Below are 10,462 nucleotides of genomic sequence, written 5' to 3'. Positions count from 1 at the left end.
AATAGGTTAGGGCAATAGGTAGTCTCCTTAGGGAATAGGTTAGGAGAATCTAGTTAGGGAATAGGTTAATAGGTTAGGGGCCCTGGTTCCTAATCATTAGGGGAATAGGTTAGGGAATAGGTTAGGGGAATATTAGGGAGCCAGCCCTGTCTCCTCTGAATAGGTTAGGGGAATAGGTTAGTCTTAGGGGAATAGGTTAGGGGAATAGGTTAGGGAATAGGAATAGTTAGGGGAATAGGTTAGGGGAAGCCAGGTTAGGGGAATAGGTCCTAGTCACACAGCCAGCCCTGGGAATAGGTTACATAATAGGTCTCTCCTACTCATAGAGGTTAGGGGAATAGGTTCCTACGTTAGGAGAATCAGGTTATGCTTTCTGGGAATAGGTTAGGGAGAATAGTTAGGGGAATAGGTTAGGGCCATAGGTCTCTCCCTCAGAGCACAGCCAGGTTAGATTGAGGTCTCTCCTAGCTCATACAGCCAGACCTGTCTAGCTGAAGGAAAGCCCTGTCTAAATCCCCAAATAGCTCATCCCCTTTAACAGTCCTTTAGACAGGTGGTGGCAACATGTTCTGTAGGTTATAATAGGGAGAGCCAGACCTCAGGAATACGTGTCCTGTCTCCACAGCTCTAGGGGAATTGTCTCCCACTGTCCAGGGCCAGCCCTTCTCCTCTACACATAGAGCCAGCCCTGTCTCTCCTAATCATGTAGCCAGCCCTGTGTCTCCTACAGTTATCTTACTAAAGTCTGGTGGGAATGCCACTGAATTTAGGTACATTTAGCGAACTAGGTTAGTTAACAGGTTTGTCACCGAGAACCAGGTCAACATTTTGTTCTAACCTAATTTTGGCCTCAAACAGCAGATAGTCAAAGACCAAACAAAACAAAAACAACAGGCTGTCAAACAGGTTAGGGGGAATAGGTCAGTTTGGTCTTGTCTCATAGGTTAGGGGTTGGGGAACTTAGGGATAGGTAGGAGTAAACCGCAGAACTTCCTCATTGGGTTCAGGGAATTAGGGAGAATAGGTTAGGAGAATTTAGCATATGTTCAGAACTGTATTCTGGGATGTCAGGATTAGGCAGAAGTGTTATTGATGGAAATGGGTGGAGAACAGCAAGAGTATGGCAGAAATGTATTCTGGGTCCAGTTTTAGGCAGAGTCTTTAACATCAGAATTTATGCTGAACTAGGTAGGAGATATATTAGGTGGAGAAAGGTTGAGCTGTTATCATGATTGGCTGAACAGGAACACAGTTGTTGTGAGCAGAAACAAAGGAAAAGGGGAGAAAGCGGTCAATGGGTTCACCATTTTGTTTAATTGTTATATGTTATGAAAATAGGTTATCTCAGGTGGGTTTAGGATGGGGAAACGTGTTAAGAGCTGGAAACAAAGTGGAATATGTTATCTCGATACATCAAACAGAGGGGTTTCCATGGTTTCCGGAAACAAAGGAAACGTTGATGCAAATATGCTGTCTGGAAACAATAGGTCAGACGGTTAAATAGGTTATCTGAGCCTCTAAAACAAAGGGGAAAGGTTTAATAAATAATGGCCCCAGAAACAATGGTAGTATTTATCTGTTCTCATGACAGAAACAATTAATAGGTTAGGGAGAATGTTAGTTAGATGAATAAGTTAGGAATACGTTAGGAGACAATAGGTTAGGGGAATAAGTTAGGGAATAAAGGAAACGGAGATAAATTAGGGAGAATAAGTTAAAAAATAAGTTAGGGGGAATAATAACAATTAGGAAGATAAGTTAGGGGGATAAATTAAAAGAATAAGTTAGGGAGAATAAGTTAGGGGAATAAAGGAGGGATAAATTAGGAGAATACAAAGGGGAATAGACCATGTTATCTGAATAGTCTGGAAATTAGGGAGAATAGGTTCAAATTAGTTAGGGAAACAAAGGAAACGTGGAGAATAAGTTATCTGAATGCTGTTGGGGGTTAACAAAGGAAACGTTAAGAATGTTATCTGAATGGTTGAGAAACGGGGGGGAATAGGTTAGGGGAATAGGTTATCTGAATAGGTTAGGGGAATAGGAAACGTGTTAGGAGAATGGTTATCTGAATGCTGTTGAAACAAAGGTTAGGTGGAGAATAGGTTATCTGGAATAGGTTAGGGGAACAAAGGAAACGTGGTTAGGGAATGTTATCTGAATGCCTTTGAAACAAAGGAAACTTCAGGTCCCACTTTGTTATCTGGTTGCTGTCAAAACAAAGGAAACAGGTGAGAGGTTAGGTATCTAGGAGGTAGAAACAAAGGAGATCATCATAAAGGAATGAGAATCCATGCTTTCTGCTGGGGTGCAGGGAATTGTCTCGCCATTTTCCAGGATCTGCACTTCCTGAACTCAAACGAAGAGCGACGACAGGTGTCGATCATGGATGTTGTTGAATAGCGACATAAGCAGACCTGGAGACGAATGAGAATCAGTATCTGAAGGAAAGTCTTTATAAATCCCCAAATCAGCCGCACATCCCCTTTAACAGTCCTTTGATAAAAGGTGGTGGCACCATGATTCTGTAAGGCTTTATACAGCTTGGAGAAATTCTCACAGACCTCAGGACATTAACGTGTCTGTCAACACAAAGTCACCCTCATCAAGACCACTGATCCCGAGGCTCAGTCACCTTGGAGAGACATTCTATACTGTAAACCGTGTGTTTCCATGTTCATGTGTGTGTGTGTGTTGTGTGTTATGTGTGTGTGTAAATCTGTGTGTGTGTGTGTAGCTTTGTCTTTATCTGTGTGTGTGGTCAGTGTGTGTTGTATGAGAATGTGTGTGTGTGTGTAGCCTACCTGGTTAACTCCTCTATAAAGGAATGAAGTCATGAATGAATACCAGGCTGGAACACGAGAATTGACAGCAAAAAGTGTTGAGAAGGGCATGATAAAGGTGAGAATACCACACACAATGAATGATGTCACCCAACCAAACAAAAACAAAAACAACAGGCTAATTTTTTTTAACAAAAAATGGAAAACGTGTTGAAGCTTTCAAACAAACCCTCCTTGATATGATCTCACCGGAGGAGATATAGAGATGGTTATATTCGGTAGGGAAAATACTTGTGAAGATCACAAGAGGCAACCGTTTCTTTCCTCTTTGCTCTGCATGTAAAGCCTTTAATTGCTTCACTATTCAGCCCTATTTCTGTATTTATTGTTCTCTAGGGGAAGAATGAACGTAATCAGACAGTCAGAGGTAACTGTGTAGACTTACGAATCAGTGTTATTGATGGAAGAGGTCTTGGAACAGCAAGCCTGTGGATGCTAAAGGGAAGCCAAGCTTCCCCCAAAAAAAATTTGATCAATAAAAAAATAACAATTATTAAATATGTTCTCTTTAGTCTCTCTGTGAATTTCATCATTTAGGAGATCATTCGCAAGTGGCTGAATCTCACCAGAGAAATCCTCACGTAGCGAAGGAAAATCCCCATGTTATCTGATGCTGTCTAAAACAAAGGAAACGTGGAATCCATGTATCTGATGCTGTCTAAAACAAAGGAAACGTGGAGACCATGTTATCTGATGCTGTCTGAAACAAAGAGAATCCTGGAGACCATGTTATCTGATGCTGTCTGAAACAAAGGAAACGTGAGACCATGCATCTGATGCTGTCCTGCAACAAAGGAAACGTGGAGAATCCTGTTATCTGATGCTGAATCTGAAACAAAGGAAACTTGAGAATCCATGTTATCTGATGCTGTCTGAAACAAAGGAAACGTGGAGACCATGATCTGATGCTGTCTGAAACAAAGGAAACTTGAGAATGTTATCTGATGCTGTCTGAAACAAATGAGAACTTGTAGCCCATGTAAACTGATGCTGTCTGAAACAAAGGAAACGTAGAGACCATGTATCTGATGCTGTCTGAAACAAAGGAAACTGCATCTGATAAAGGAAACGTGGAGCCCATGTTATCTGATGCTGTCTAAAACAAAGCACGTAAAAGAATGTTATCTGATGCTGTCTGAAACAAGGGAAAGAATATCTGATGCTGTCTGAAACAAAGGAAACGTGGAGACCATTGATGCTGTACAAAGAGACCAAATCTGATCAAACAAAGGAAACGTGGATAATGTTATCTGGATGCTGTCTAAAACAAAGGAATGAGGAGACCATTTATCTTTATCTGAGAATCCTGCATCACAAAGGAATGAGAATCCTGTCTGAAAAAAAGGAAGACGTGGAGACCATGTTATCCTGTCATCAAAAAAGGAATGTGGAACCATGTTATAAAGAATGCTGTCCTGAATCATAAAGGAATCCATGAGAATGCTGTCTGAAACAAAGGAATGAGGAGACCATGCATGCTGTCTGAAACAAAGTGAAGGAATGAGAAACGCAGACCTGATGCTGTGAAACAAAGGAATGAGAATCCTTATCTGATGCGTAAAGGAAACGTGAGAGACCATGTTATCTGATGCATGTCTGAAACAAAGGAAACGTGGGGCATATGTTATCTGATGCTGTCTGAAACAAAGGAATGGAGACCATGTTATCTGATGCTGTCTGAAACAAAGGAAGACGCGAAGACCATGTTAAAATCCTGCACCTGAAACAAAGGAAATGTGGAGACCATGTATCTGAGAATCCTGCATCATAAAGGAAAGAGAATCCTGCATCATAAAGGAATGAGAATCCTGCATCATAAAGGAATGGAATCCTGCATCATAAAGGAATGGGAATCCTGCATCGTAAAGGAATGAGAATCCTGAGAATCCTGCATCGTAAAGGAATGAGAATCCTGCATCATAAAGGAATGAGAATCCTGCATCGTAAAGGAATGAGAATCCTGCATCATAAAGGAATGAGAATCCTGCATCCCTAAAGGAATGAGAATCCTGCATCGTAAGGAATGAGAATCCTGCATCATGAAGGAATGAGAATCCTGCATCGTAAAGGAATGAGAATCCTGCATCGTAAAGGAATGAGAATCCTGCATCGTAAAGGAATGAGAATCCTGCATCGTAAAGGAATGAGAATCCTACATCATAAAGGAATGAGAATCCTGCATCATAAAGGAATGAGAATCTTACATCATAAAGGAATGAGAATCCTGCATCATAAAGGAATGAGAATACTGCATCATAAAGGAATGAGAATCCGGCATCATAAAGGAATGAGAATCCTACATCATAAAGGAATGAGAATCCTGCATCGTACCTCATTTGCACATGCTGTATATAGATTTTCCTACTAGTATTATTGACTGTATGTTTGTTTATTCCATGTGTAAACGTTGTTTGTGTCTAACTGCTTTGTCTTTATCTTGGCCAGGTACGCAGTTGTAAATGAGAACTTGTTCTCAACTAGCCTACCTGGTTAAATAAAGGTGAAGTTAATGAATGAATGAAATATGTTGTACTGCTTTTGAGCAGCAAACAAGGACAGAAGAAGAGGCGTGTTGGTGGAGACGCAGCCTGTGCAGTGCAGCAGACAGCAACCCAAATATGTTTTATAAACACCTTTATCCTGCCAGGGACAGGAGTGGTTCATTAGGTTTAAATGGATGGTTGATTTGTCTTCATTATGAGGTCTCAGCGCAGATCAGAACAGAGAACACCCCTAAAAGACACAGAGAGAGAGAAGGAAAATATTCCCTCTCTCACCTGTAGTGTTTCAGAAAGAGGTCTATAAACAAGCCCCATTTTAAACACCAACAGGACCATGTTGGAGAAGCAAACAACTTGCTATCACTGAGGATGAGAATCCTGCATCGTAAAGGAATGAGAATCCTGCATCGTAAAGGAATGAGAATCCTGCATCGTAAAAGGAATGAGAATCCTGCATCGAAAAAGAGAATGAGAATCCTGCATTGTAAAAGGAATGAGAATCCTGCATGATAAAGGAATGAGAATCCTGCATCGGAATGAGAATCCTGCATCGGAATGAGAATCCTAAAGGAATGGAAAGGAATGAGAATCCTGCATCGTAAAGGAATGAGAATCCTGCATCGTAAAGGAATGAGAATCCTGCATTAAAGGAATGAGAATCCTGCATTAAAGGAATGAGAATCCTGCATCGTAAAGGAATGAGAATCCTGCATCATAAAGGAATGAGAATCCTTGCAAATAAAGGAATGAGAATCCTGCATCGTAAAGGAATGAGAATCCTGCATCGTAAAGGAATGAGAATCCTGCATCCTAAAGGAATGAGAATCCTGCATTGTAAAGGAATGAGAATCCTGCATCGTAAAGGAATGAGAATCCTGCATCATAAAGGAATGAGAATCCTTCATCGTGCAAGAAGGAATGAGAATCCTTCATTGTAAAGGAATGAGAATCGTGCATCGTGGAATGAGAATCCTGCATCATAAAGGAATGAGAATCCTGCATCGTAAAGGAATGAGAATCCTGCATCGTAAAGGAATGAGAATCCTGCATCATAAAGGAATGCATCATAAAGAATCCTGCATTAAAAGGAATGAGAATCCTCATCGTAAAGGAATGAGAATTCATAAAGGAATTGAATCATAAAGGAATGAGAATCCTGCATTGTAAAGGAATGAGAATCCTGCATCATAAAGGAATGAGAATCCTGCATCATAAAGGAATGAGAATCCTGCATGACTTCATTTTATAATGTCAAAATAAGTTGACTGAATGAGAACAGAATTGAATGCAACATTGATCCCTTGGCACTCCCTGCCCGTCACCTGTCACCACCTCAATACAAGAATGGCAAGAAGGGTTCATTAGAATGCAAGAAGAATTGCTTGGAGACCAAACACACACTGCCACCCTTGGAAACTGGAAGAATTCAGGTGTAATGCCAAGAAGGGTTCAATATTAGAATGAAAAGGTTCATTGGAATGCAAGAAGGGTTCATTGGAATGCAAGAAAGGTTCATTGGAATACAAGAAAGGTTCATTGGAATACAAGAAAGGGTTCTACATTGAACCATATATCATATTTCCCAGCATGCTGTGTTGCATGGTGATTTTATGATTTTAATTTTTTTTTATATCTGTGTTTTTGAATGTACATTGATTCATTCATTATTTTAATGCTACACAAAGATAAATAGCATACATTTTTCTAAACTAATCAATCTGTTAGTAGTTGGGCCTGTTCCTGAGACGGTTGTTCCAGTTTAAAGGATCGAGGTAGTCTCAGTATTCAATCTCCCCCTACGCTGGCAGTTATTCTGAATGCAGGTGAAGGGTTCCACTTATTGGATATCCTAACTCTGACTAGATTCCAATAGTGATTAAGCATCCTTTGCAAGCCAGAATAATGTGACTTGGGCCTGATGTGCCTGAAACCAGGAGTTTCCATACACCATTGTGTTAGGGTATAATGAGACCCTCAAAGAAAGACCTTATGATATATGTCATGTATTCTCATACGTAATTACAGTTTAAAAGGCTAATAAGGCTGGTGGAAACAAAAGCTCCATCGTTGAATAACTAGAGAGCTACAGAAAGAGAGAGAGAGATAGATTTTCTAAAGAGAATCCAGAGAGAGAGTAGAGGGCCTGTTCCTGAGACAGTGAGAGAGAGAGGATTGAGGAGAGTGCAGAGAGAGAGGGAGATCTCCCTACAGAGAGAGAGAGAGAGAGAGAGAGAGAGAGAGAGGGGAGATTAGAGAGAGAGAGACAGAGGAGATCCAGAGACAGAGAGACAGAGAGAGGACAGAGAGAGAGAGAGAGAGAGAGAGAGAGAGAGAGAGAGAGAGAGAGAGAGAGAGAGAGAGAGAGACAGAGAGAGAGAGAGGAGAGAGAGAGAGAGAGAGAGAGAGAGAGAGAGAGAGAGAGAGAGAGAGAGAGAGAGAGACAGAGAGAGAGAGAGAGAGAGAGAGAGAGAGAGAGAGAGAGAGAGAGAGAGAGAGAGAGAGAGAGAGAGAGAGACAGAGACAGGGAGAGAGAGAGAGAGAGAGAGAGAGAGAGAGAGAGAGACAGAGAGAGAGAGAGAGAGAGAGAGAGAGAGAGAGAGAGAGAGAGAGAGAGAGAGAGAGAGAGAGAGAGAGAGAGAGAGAGAGAGAGAGAGAGAGAGAGAGAGAGAGAGAGAGAGAGAGAGAGAGAGAGAGAGACAGAGAGAGAGAGAGAGAGAGAGAGAGAGAGAGAGAGACAGAGACAGGAGAGAGAGAGAGAGAGAGACAGGGAGAGAGAGAGAGAGACAGAGAGAGAGAGAGAGAGAGAGAGAGAGAGAGAGAGAGAGAGAGAGAGAGAGGGAGAGAGAGAGAGAGACAGAGACAGAGACAGGAGAGAGAGAGACAGAGAGAGAGAGAGAGAGAGAGAGAGAGAGAGAGAGAGAGAGAGACAGAGACAGAGACAGGGAGAGAGAGAGAGAGACAGGAGAGAGAGAGAGAGAGAGAGAGAGAGAGAGAGACAGGAGAGAGAGAGAGAGAGACAGGGAGAGAGAGAGAGAGAGAGAGAGAGAGAGAGAGAGAGAGAGAGAGAGAGAGAGAGAGAGAGATTCTGTCTCTCTACTATGTCACAAAAGCATGGCTCTTCAGGACACAGAGCACTAGGTAAATACTCATTAAAAGTTCCCCTTATTATCTTCCAGACAAAGCAGTAGGCGATTGGCAGACAACTCATAATAGTAGACCAATCACATCACATCACTACAATTTGCTCTCATCGAGCTTTACTAAACGGTTAGTTAAACATTTGTAGCCCCAGGGGGGGGGGCGTTACTTTTTTCTTTTCAAATGTTAAAGTGGGTATCTATGAGATGTAGAGACGTCACAGATGAGTTAAAGAGGAGGGGTTCTAGGTCTAGGATGGCCTTTATAAATGCATCCCAGGCCTGAGATAGATACAGACTTTTTACCCAGGCTAAGCTTCTAGGTTGTTGTCAGAATTCTAATGGACATCATGTTTCCTCTGGGAAGTATGCGTGTCTCCTCCTGTTGATTTTAACACAGGCGTTGAGTTCAGCAGAGTCAGGAGTGTCCAACCCAAGACGGGGAAAGAGAGACGGTCAGTTGAGTTGGTCAGGTAATATCGGTAACAGGGAGAGTACTGGCGAGGTTTCACCGAGAGGACAGCACGCTTCTTTTCTCCCCGAAGAGAGACACCGTGACGAATATTCTACGTTCCACGGCGGGGTAATCGATCCAATCGAGAAGGACCGTCTGAACCGAGGTTTTGTGGGATTTGGTTCATTTTCTCAGCCAGAACAGTTGAACAGAAATCGCAGGGACAGAGAACAGACACGCTTCGGCCAATTCAACTCGGACACGGTGAGTGTTGTTGTTGATTCGATAACTAATTTAAAAACATTTCGTGTCATAAATGATCTTTAAAATGAAGCGACCAGTTTTTCTTCCTTCATCAATTCACTGCATAATGTGACGTCGATCCCACCAAGGACGTCACATTCAGCAGACACGTTGAATCACATCTTCCTGACCGTTTGACCTTGTAACGTCTCTGTAGCACGGCTGCAGCGGTATCCAGGCAAGAAGCTGCAGTGCTCATGGTCACTGTGCAGGATGCCTGGGACTCTACACCTGTGACGTGGACCTTGGGAAATGTCATCTCAAGGGGATCTCACAGAGGACAGGTAACCTGGGTACAAGTCCTCCATAATGTTGTCGATTTGGACGTGTCACTCATAGGTTATGACAAATGTGTTGTTTTTTTTTTTTTTAAATATATATTTTTAAAAAACAGACGATGTGTTTTGTCTTGTCGTTTGCAGAAAGCAAGTTCTTCCAGACGCTGAGTGATAGCAGACGGAGTTGACACCTAAACCAACACAACCCGATGATGAACCTTGACCTTTTCTACTGATTCTGTTGTTGTTGTTGTTGTTGTTGTTGTTGTTGTTGTTGTTGTTGTTGTATATTTTACTGATGTGCAGGAAATGCAACTTCTAATTTGAATTTTCAAATAAAATGAAATTATTTTCACGGTCAATGATTTACTGGTACTAGAGTGAACTCAAATGTACTCAAATGTTGATGTTAATATGAATTGTTAATATAATGTGTGATGCTATTTTGTAATAAATCTCCTCAGGGGTCAGTTCCTCTTCGGATATTACTTTGTTATGGGCTTAGTGGTCGGAATATTTGATAAACATCTCTGGATACCTGAATATATTATCTTGTTTTGGGCAAAAAATAATTGGAATTTTCCCAGAAGATCAATAAATATTCACATTTTATCAATAAAAAAATATAAACATTTTTAAAAAATTACCTTGATTCTACTTTGAATAATTTATTAGGGTTTTCCTGCAAAAGCATCTCTATTATTGTCACGTTCTGACCTTTATTTCCTTTGTTTTGTCATTATTTAGTATGGTCAGGGCGTGAGTTGGGTGGGCAGTCTATGTTTGTTTTTCTATGTTTTGGGGGTATTTCTATGTTTTAGGCCTAGTCTGGTTCTCAATCAGAGGCAGGTGTCATTAGTTGTCTCTGATTGAGAATCATACTTAGGTAGCCTGGGTTTCACTGTGTGTTTGTGGGTGATTGTTCCTGTCTCTGTGTTACTTTGCA

The 10,462-nt window shown here is 41.4% G+C and overlaps 1 long non-coding RNA gene across 1 annotated transcript; it reads left to right on the top strand.

Moving 5' to 3' along the window:
• The first annotated feature begins 8,826 nt into the window (after positions 1-8,826).
• On the top strand, positions 8,827-10,130 carry LOC127922775 (uncharacterized). Its single transcript, XR_008112311.1, has 3 exons — positions 8,827-9,199; positions 9,396-9,522; positions 9,661-10,130. It is a non-coding gene; the product is annotated as an uncharacterized LOC127922775 (long non-coding RNA).
• Positions 10,131-10,462: the final 332 nt, after the last annotated feature.

The sequence above is a fragment of the Oncorhynchus keta genome, unplaced genomic scaffold (assembly GCF_023373465.1).
Source record: "Oncorhynchus keta strain PuntledgeMale-10-30-2019 unplaced genomic scaffold, Oket_V2 Un_contig_27076_pilon_pilon, whole genome shotgun sequence".
Taxonomy (NCBI): domain Eukaryota; kingdom Metazoa; phylum Chordata; class Actinopteri; order Salmoniformes; family Salmonidae; genus Oncorhynchus; species Oncorhynchus keta.
The sequence above is the reverse complement of the archived record's forward strand: the minus strand, read 5'-3'. Positions and strand labels throughout refer to the sequence as shown.